The 10,311-nt window shown below is 42.3% G+C and overlaps 1 pseudogene; it reads left to right on the top strand.

Moving 5' to 3' along the window:
- The first annotated feature begins 6,332 nt into the window (after positions 1 to 6,332).
- Positions 6,333 to 8,837, top strand: LOC120861573 (annotated as a pseudogene).
- Positions 8,838 to 10,311: the final 1,474 nt, after the last annotated feature.

Below are 10,311 nucleotides of genomic sequence, written 5' to 3'. Positions count from 1 at the left end.
GAGCAACATGCAGTCCCTTTGGATTCTCAGGTTCAAAGACCCACACTAAACATCTGTGGTGCAAATTATTTGTAAAGTTCACATATTGGATTGTTATTTACATATTGGATATTCTATATGGATATATTATTCACATACTGGATATTATTTTCCATAATATCTTATGGAAAAACCTGAATGAACTTTTCAGCCGACCCAATACATGAGTTACATCTCTCCATAACCAGGAACTGAAATATAATCATATTAAAACAAACTTGGAACAATAAACATAAATAGAATGTGTTTTAGAATAGCATTTGATTATCTTGGGAAAAATCTTAAAATAGCTAGCTAAATGGAAGAACTGGACTCAAAACAACATATGTGATCTGAGTTGTTTTTTCTTTTTCCATATCCAGAGAGTGAGAGGTGAGGGAGCGGGCATCGTATGTGCATCTTTGGCACCAAGGTTAGAATTTAATGTCCAACAAGGTGTGGCTTCTTTATCATCTTTAATCCACACAATAAACCAGCCTATTAATATGTATCAAGGTTACAGTTGCTTAATATTAAAATGCAACAGAGTAGATAAGGGCCAGCAACAGAACAACTTTAGAATTCTCCACCCTCTTTCCTAGGTTATTTTAAGACATTGCTTTTTCTTTTTCTTTTAGTCTAGCTAAGTAGTTCTCAAACTTTGGTGTGCATAGCAAGCACTTTATGTGGTTGTGAACATAAAGCTATGTATACCCTACCTTGTAAGTAATTTGAGGATGATACAGGGATAGTTAGGGCTTCCCTGGTGGCTCAGTGGTAAAGAATCCACCTGTCAATGCAGGAGGTGCAGATTCGATCCCTGGGTTGTAAGGATCCTCTGGAGATGGAAATGGCAACCCACTCCAGTATTCTTGCCTGGGAAATCTCATGGACAGAGAAGCCTGGCAGGCTACAGTCCATGGGGTTGCAAAGAGTCAGCCTTGACTGAGCAACTGAGCACACACAGGGATATTTAACAAGTTTTTCCTCCTTATTAGCTGACATTAGAATTAAACCTTGAAGCACTTGCTACTTTACCTTATTTACATTTAAAAACAGATTCAAATGGATATCATACATGTGAGAAAGTTGATAGAATTTATTTTTGAAAATGGGATTATGAAAAAACCCATCTCTTTATTCTCATCTTTACTGTCTAATTGTTCTACAACGAAGCCACTTTCCTAATCAGAAAAAAAGTAACTTAAAAATAATCTAACAATAAAAGTTCACTGACTGTGCTCATTTGACTCCTCCCCCACACACCAAGAGCTTAGTAACCTAAAGACAGAGCCTGTTACAAAAGCTAACAGGTGGTTTCTCGAAGCTCACCCCACCTTATGGTCAGCTTCAAGTCCCAGGGATCTGCCATCTTTGACTTTAAGACAGCAAAGGTCTTCCCACAGGGTTATTTCCAATAGAGTGACAGTATGGGGTGGGGGAGGAAATCGAGCAATCCAACCATATTTAGAGACAAATGAGTCAATTCACTTATCAAAATGGGTTGCATTATAAGATTATTCCCAGAGCACCTTTGCTCTCTGCCTCTCATTTGGGTTATCAGCGTTGTGACTTCTTTGTGTACAGTCCTTGTTTTTGCTAACCATACAGTATTCGTGCAGCCACAAAGCTAAGAATTCTGTATTTTCCTGAGCTCAATTGATCTGTAAGAGAGACTACTTTGTGCAATGAGGGAATTTGGTTTAAATTTCTCATGCTGAGCATTTGATAAGACAGATTAGTAATGCTGCATTTTAAAAAGTATGTAGAAACTCAACCAGTTTAGCTACCAAGTGCTGTTCAGCTGGTATGCAAATGTGTTTCATGTTCCCAGAATTTTCTCCTGAATCTTTAGGGTATGGAGCCAAGATGCCCTTTCTCTATGCTTCCAAAGTCTTTTCATCTTGGCATAGATACTCAGGAGCTGCAGGTAAGATTTAAAAAGGATAAAGAACTATATATAAAGCATCCTCCCAAATAAAGCTTTGTTGAGCCAAGTTTTGTCTGAGGTCGAGAAGTCCATTTGTCTAATACAGCAGTGAGGATCAATGGACCACCGCAGGGCACTCCCTCCCCAGGACACTGCTGTGATTTCCAGCGCAGCTTCTTTCTGCCCTTTTCCTTGTCTCAGCCTAGAGAGCTTTGAAAATCCAGAAGCAGCCATAAAAAAAACCTACAAAGAAGTTTCCAGATGCCATGGAGAAAAGGGACAGAGGTAAACGCAGGTCATTTATTTTTCTATCCTTCTTTGCTCTTGTTTCCTCTTTTTACTTATTCTCCCCATGAACTGCCACAAAATTATGGGAGGAGCAAAAGCTCATCACCTTAAAACCCATCTAGATGGAAATGGTGAGGGGCCTGAAGTTACTATTTTTTTCTTTCAGTAGAAAATAAAAGCCCACAGGATAATCCAGGAATGGAAGGGACCATAAAGTTATGGAGTTTATTTATATTAGTGTCTAAATGTATGAGCATCAATGCAGAGTTTTGTTTTTGTTTTTGTTTTCAATATGTATTTATTTGGCTGCTCTGGGTCTCAGCTAAGGCATGCAGATCTTTCAGTTGCAACATGTAGAATCTAGTTCCCAGACCAAGAATGGAACCTGAGCTCCCTGCATTGATATCTCAGAGTCTTAGCCACTGGACCACCAGGAAGGTCCCCCAGTGCAGAGGTTTGTTTTGGCTCAGCCTGACTGGTCTTCCCCTCCCAAGTGATAGCACCACACTTGCAGAGCATAGACTCTTTCCTTGTCCAAGATATGCTTTTCCACTGGTGAGGCCATGGGGGAGACCGTACAGGACAAAGCAGTTCTTGTGGACCCAATAGATGGTGTAAATAACATGCTCTGGGAAGTTAAAGAATGAAAGTCATGAAGAATAAGTATGCATTCTGCCAAGACTTGAAACAACCATCCTCCACACCTAAATCCTCTAATAAGGTTTCTGTGAGGCTTTAGTTCATCATTAAGCTGCCATGGGATAGCCTCTGAGAAAGGGGAGAATGGGCAGCTTTCTCTTTTCTGGCAGCAGTAACTGTTAAGTCCATTATTTGTATTCATTCAGGCTCATTGATCTTCACATATTTTTAAATGTAAAAAACATTTTCAAATGGAGGCTAGTCATGATTTTCTTTATAAGCAATGTACGTCATTGTAATCCTAGCTTTTTGTCATTGGGAATAATGAAGTATTTTATTTTACTTTATTATTGCTTAGTTGTGGTATAAGAACTCTTAGTTGTGGTATAAGAACTCTTAGTTGTGGTATGTGGGATCCAGTTCCTTGACCAGGGACTGAACCTGAATCCCTTGCATTGGGAGCCCAGAGTCTTACCAACAAGGAAGTTCTGAGAATAGTGAGTCATTTTGAATTGCTATTATGAGCCCACTCTTCCCTGTCTTGGCAGAACCAATCATCACTGCTCAACCAATCTGTAGGCAGGATGGTGACTCAGACTGTTGAAACCCTGTTGTGTGGGTCAATGACTCTCCCTCCTGGGTTGAGGGCATGACTGCCAGCAGCAGTTACAGTCCAACCAGCAAACACACAGGTGTCCTTGAGCCAAGCACAAGGCTCAACATCATGGGAATAGATGGAGAGGTATTGGCATGGTGTGTGTATTCAGTAAGTACTCACATATATGGCACTGTGCTGGCCATTACAGAAATATACAAAGAGATACAGGGCATGGTTGCTGCCCCCAGGGAGCATGCAAGCTCACTGAAGAGTAATAAGCACACACACACACACACACACACACACACACACTCCATCTTATATCCTTACATCCTCTTTGGAGCAAACAAAACTCATTTAACCCTCACAGCTTAATGAGATGGGTGCTGTTATTATGCCCATTATACAGCCATGGAAAGTGAAGGAGAGAGGGAGTTGGGGTGATAAACAGGAGATGGAGTTTTAACCCAGGCAGTCTTGCTGTGGTTCTCGTGCCATTAGCCCTATGGACTATGTAACATACAGAAAATAAGGAATAAAGCGAAACTGTAAGGACTTCCCTGGTGGTCCACTGGTTAAGAATCTGCCCTCCAGTGCAGGGGATGTAGATTTGATCCCTGACTGGGGAATTAAGATCACACATGCCGAGGGGCAACTAAGCCTAAGCTGCAACTAGAGAAAGCCCGTGAGCCAGAATCAAGAGCCCTCCTCCCACTTTAACAAAGACCCAGTTCAGCCAAAGTAAATAAACTAATAATAGTAATAGAATATGTAAAATTAAAAAAAAAAACAACAAACAATGTTGTATCAAGTGGCCTTCTTTTTCTGAATTCTAGCATTCTAAAATCCCAACCCAGGGATCAAAACCAGGTCTCTTGCGTTGCAGGCAGATTCTTTACCTTCTAAACCACCAGGGAAGCCTTCAATAAATAATAATAATAAAATAAGTAAAATGCAAAAAATTTAAAAACTGTAGTCAAGTAGCCTTCTTTTTCTGATCTAGCATTCTGAATTCAGGAACTGATTGAGTGTGTGAAAGTCTCTCAGTCATGCCCAACTCTTGGTGATCCCATGGACTGTAGCCTGCCAGGTTCCTCTGTCCATGGAGTTCTCCAGGCAAGAATAATGGAGTGGGTAGCCATTCTCTTCTCCAGGGGAACTTCCTGACCCAGGAATCAAACTAGGGTCTCCTGCATTGCAGGCAGATTCTTTACCAGCTGAACTACCCAGGAAGCTCTGATTAGGTGTGTGTATTTATAATATACTAGCAGACTGCTCAGAGCACTCACTAACTATATTTTTGTAGTGGTAGTGATGGTTTAGTCACTAAGTCGTGTCAGACTCTTTTGGAATTTCCAAGGCAAGAATGCTGGAGTGGGGTAGCTGTTTCCTTCTCCAAGGGATCTTCCTGACCAGTGATAAAACTCATGTCTCCTGCATTGGCAGGCAGATTCTTTACTGTTGAGCCAACAGGGAAGTCCCAAGAGCCAAATTGTATGAATGAACAATGAATGTAATAGGAGAGGTCAGTTGAAATAAAACCTTCAAGCATAAATAAACGTTAGGCCAAAGATAAAAGAAATATTCAGGATGCCTGTGGCATGCAGGCAAGGAATAACAACTTATATTCAGAACAAGGTTGGGAAACCTGTGTATGGAGAGAAACTGGAGATGAATGTAGACAGGGAAGCAGGGGCTGGATTGTCAGGGCACTGATTGGACTCACCCTGTAGACAATGGTATCTCACTGGTAGTTTTATTTTAAACAGTCATGCTTATTTTAAGCATGTCACTTGGCATGATCACATTTGTGAATTTAAAAGATCGTTATGGCTTTAGTGTTTCAAAAGGCTCAATGCTAATGGCTTCTGCATGCTTGAGAATAGTTTGTAGAAGGAATGCTGGCATTTACATATTTATGCTAGCAAACTACAAAAGGCTAATTGTGGAATTTTCTTTGCTATGTAGCTCGGCTGATGTCAAAACCGTTAGAGAAGTCACAGTATGAGCAGTATGCTAGTAAGGACACATTCCCAAATATACAGATAATATGGGGTCACCCTATGCAGCATAAAATTGCTAGTTGATCCGTCCACTATATAAAATAGTTAAATGGGAAAGCTACTTTTTTTTTGTAAATGGTATTGGGATTATCTACATTTATAAAGGGCTCTGAGTTCTTCAAAACAGCATGGCAATTTGCTTCTTTGTGGCCAACAGAGAGTGTCTGCTGCTGTATTGGATCTCTCTGACTTCTGTCTTTGACTCTAGACTTTTTTTCCAAATGGTTTCATTTGAGTAGTTTAGGCCCATTCAAGAGCTTCTCCCTTTAAAGTAACAAAGTCAACGGATTAGAGACTTTAATCACAGCTACAGAATCCTTTTTGTATCCCATATAAAATACCCTAATCATGGGAATGATATCTTCCAAGGAAGAGCAGTCTAGAAGGTCATCTTAAAAGTGTGCCCACCTTGGGATTCCTTGCAAAGGGAAGCTCAGTTCTCAGACGGTGCCCTTGGTTACCTCTGTTTACCCCGGCTAAATGCACTGCTAGACACCAGCAGTCATGGCGTGGATTTGGGGCTCCATTTTGAGAGTTGACTTTAATTTGGTATTTCTTTTAATTTCAGGTACAAATAATAGAACGGACATTCTGGTGTCCCAAATAATGGTCGTTATTTGCATTTCCAGGGCTGTTCCCCTATAAAAGTGGGTATATATGGGAACACTTCAAACACCAGCTGTTGTGGCCTGTCAGAGACAGCAGCTAGGAGCTCTCCTGGGTGGTGAGCGGGGCAGGGAGAGAGAGCCGGAGTGGCGGAGGAGCCCGGCGTACCACTGCGCGGGCAGCCTGGGTGATGAAGATGGTGGACCCTGGATGCCGTTCTGCTCCACCAGCTGCTGCCTGTGCTGCCATGTCCTGGCTGGCACCATCCTGCTGGGCACCCGGTACCTGATCTTCAGTGCTGTGGTACTGCTGGTTCTGTTGAGTGCCCTGGCTGAACCAGATCAGTATCACTTTTCAAGTTCTGAACTCAGAGGTGACTTTGAGTTCATGGACGATGCCAACATGTGCATTGCCATCACAATTTCTGTTCTCATGGTCCTTATCTGGGCAATGGCTGTGCACGGAGCATACAAGCAACATGCGACCAAGACCATCCCATTCTTCTGTTACCAGATCTTTGGTTTTGCCCTGAACACCTCGGTTGCAGTCACTGTACTTGTTTATCCAAATTCCATCCAGGAATATACATGACAGTTCAGTTCAGTTCAGTCCCTCAGTCGTGTCCGACTCTTTGTGACTCCATGGACTAGCAGCACACCAGGTCTTCCTGTCCACCACCAGCTCATGGAGTTTACTCAGACTCATGTCCATTGCGTCAGTGATGCCATCCAACCATCTTATCTTCTGTCATCCCCTTCTCCTCCTGCCTTCAATCTTTCCCAGCATCAGGGTCTTTTCCAATGAGTCAGTTCTTCGCATCAGGTGGCCAAAGTATTGGAGTTTCAGCTTCAACATCAGTCCTTCCAATGAACATTTAGGACTGATTTCTTTTAGGATGGACTGGTTGGATCTCCTTGCAGTCCAAGGGACTCTCAAGGGTCTTCTCCAACACCACAGTTCAAAAGCATCAATTCTTTGGCACTCAGCTTTCTTTATAATCCAACTCTCACATCCATACATGACCACTGGAAAAACCATAGTTTAACTAGATGGACCTTTGTTGGCAAAGTAATGTCTCTGCTTTTTAGCATGCTGTCTAGGTTGGTCATAACTTTTCCTCCAAGGAGTAAGCGTCTTTTAATTTCATGGCTGCCGTCACCCTCTGCAGTGATTTTGGAGCCCAAGAAAATAGTCTGCCACTCTTTCTCCATCTATTTCCCATGAAGTGATGGGACCAGATGCCATGATCTTAGTTTTCTGAATGTTGAGCTTTAAGCCAACTTTTTCGCTCTCCTGTTTCACTTTCATCAAGAGGCTTTTTAGTTCCTCTTCACTTTCTGCCATAAGGGTGGTGTCATCTGCATATCTGAGGTTATTGATATTTCTCACGGCAATCTCGATTTCAGCTTGTGCTTCTTCCAGCCCAGCATTTCTCATGATGTACTCTGCATAGAAGTTAAATAAACAGGGTGACAATATACAGCCTTGACGTACTCCTTTTCCTATTTGGAACCAGTCTGTTGTTCCATGTCCAGTTCTAACTGTTGCTTTCTGACCTGCATACAAATTTCTCAAGAGGCAGGTCAGGTAGTCTGGTATTCCCATCTCTTTCAGAATTTTCCACAGTTTATTGTGATCCACACAGTCAAAGGCTTTGACATAGTCAGTAAAGCAGAAATCGATGTTTTTCTGGAGCTCTCTTGCTTTTTCCATGATCCAGCAGATGTTGGCAATTTGATCTCTGGTTCCTCTGCCTTTTCGAAAACCAGCTTGAACATCAGGAAGTTCACAGTTCACATATTGCTGAAGCCTGGCTTGGAGAATTTTGAGCATTACTTTACTAGCATGTGAGGTGAGTGCAATTGTGCGGTAGTTTGAGCATTCTTTGGCATTGCGTTTGTTTGGGATTGGAATGAAAATTGACCTTTCCAGTCCCATGGCCACTGCTGAGTTTTCCAAATTTGTTGGCATATTGAGTGCAGCACTTTCACAGCATTATTTTTCAGGATTTGAAATAGCTCTACTGGAATTCCATCACCTCCACTAGCTTTGTTCATAGTGATGCTTTCTAAGGCCCACTTGACTTCACATTCCAGGATGTCTGTCTCTATGTTGGTGATCACACCATTGCGGTCGTGAAGATATTTTTCTGTATAGTTCTTCTGTGTATTCTTGCCACCTCTTCTTAATATCTTCTGCTTCTGTTAGGTCCAGACCATTTCTGTCCTTTATCGAGCCCATCTTTGCATGAAATGTTCCCTTGGTATCTCTAATTTTCTTGAAGAGATCTCTAGTCTTTCCCATTCTATGGTTTTCCTCTATTACTTTGCACTGATCGCTGAGGAAGGCTTTCTTATCTCTCCTTGCTATTCTTTGGAACTCTGCATTCAGATGCTTTTATCTTTCTTTTTCTCCTTTGCCTTTCCCTTCTCAACTGCCTCCTAATTTTCGTCACAAAGATGATATCATGTCAATGAATCCTGTCTGTTTGGTCCTCATTATTTTTCTGTTTATCAGCATTATCTTGACTTTTAAGAATTATTTGATTAGCTGTGTTTGGAACGGCTACTGATGCACCAATGGCAGGAACGCCTCTGATGTCCTGGTTTGTGTTACCAGCAGTGACCCTACAGTGCTCTTACCCCCGTACCACTGCCACCCTATGTGTCTGCCGAAGCCTGGAAGTGGGGCATAGCTGCGAGCGACAGCTTAATTTTACCTCTGAGATGTGCTCTCTGAGCTTATTTCTTACTGAAATGCTACAGCTTAAAATTTTAGATGTTAAGTTGAAACTCTGTAGTTTGAAACCTGGGCTTTAGCTAGAGCACGGTGATAGAGTAACTGTAGACTGCTCTCTGTGGGGCTGGGGTGGGCTGGGCTGGGCTCCCTTAGTCTTCCCTCTGCATCAAAATTTTCAACAACCAGGATGAACCTTTGTGCAAGGAGTCTGTTGTATGTGCTGAACCTCAAAGTTGAATACATTACAACTTTTTACTCCCCTTTTCTTTTGAAAGTGTAAAATAAAGTCAAGATTAGACCCCTGCCCCCCCAGAATATCAGCTGTTGTTTATTGTGACTGGATTGGCAGTGACTGCGATGTGTTTGTGTTAGTCACTCAGTTGTGTCCGACTCTTGCTACCCCATGGACTGTAGCCCTCTAGGCTCCTCTGTCCATGGGATTTCTCAAGGAAGCATACTGGAATGGGTTGCCATTTCTTCTCTGGAGTATCTTCCTGATCCAGGAATGGAATCCAGGTCTCCTGCATTGCAGGCAGTTTCCTGAATTGCAGGCAGATTCTTTACCAACTGAGCCACCAGGGCTATGTGTTTAGCTGCCTCTATTTCCTTTTTTGCCAGGTGTTAAGCCAGACTACACTTCTCAGTGTGGCCCTCAGGTATGGGTCTGGTAACTCAACTCCTCCACAGTTCTCCCCTTCCTCAGTTTCTTGCCATCTGGGAAGCTGGAAATCAGAGGATTCTAATGCCCTAGGTGGTGGTGGTGGAGACACAGGTTCCAAGGAGCCTGAGTCCTGAGTAATTGCCTGAAAAGAAATCATACAAGACGGCTGCCTGACCAGGAACACCTCTATTGAACTAGTTCATGAGTGAAAATAGACTTTTTGTGTCAAGCATTGGCAAGCTGGAGCTGACTGTTAAAACAGTGAACCTCCCCTGACTGGTACAGCTGGATTTTACTCTGCTTATGGCTGTGGAGTTCATAACTGATACTTAGATATGTATTGTAGACCTTCATTATCTGCAGGTTCCACATCCACAGATCCAACCAACTATCGATCAAGCAACATTTGAAAAAAATTTCAGAAAATTCCAACAAGCAAAACTTGAATTTGTCACTCTGGCAAACATTTGCATAACATTTACATGGTAATTATATTGTATAAGTACTATTTGCATAGCATTTACATTGTATTAGGTATTATAAGCAGTTTGATGCTGCTGCTGCTGCTACTGCTGCTAAGTCGCTTCAGTCGTGTTCAACTCTGTGAGACCCCATAGATGGCAGTCCACCAGTCTCCCTAGGCCCTGAGATTCTCCAGACAAGAACACTGGAGTGGGTTGCCATTTCCTTCTCCAATGCATGAAAGTGAAAAGTGAAAGTGAAGTCACTTGGTCGTGTCTGACTCTTAGCGATCCCATAGACTGCAGCC

This window comes from Oryx dammah, unplaced genomic scaffold (assembly GCF_014754425.2).
Source record: "Oryx dammah isolate SB20612 unplaced genomic scaffold, SCBI_Odam_1.1 HiC_scaffold_3, whole genome shotgun sequence".
In the NCBI taxonomy this organism is placed as follows: domain Eukaryota; kingdom Metazoa; phylum Chordata; class Mammalia; order Artiodactyla; family Bovidae; genus Oryx; species Oryx dammah.
This window is presented reverse-complemented; position numbering and strand designations above follow the sequence as displayed.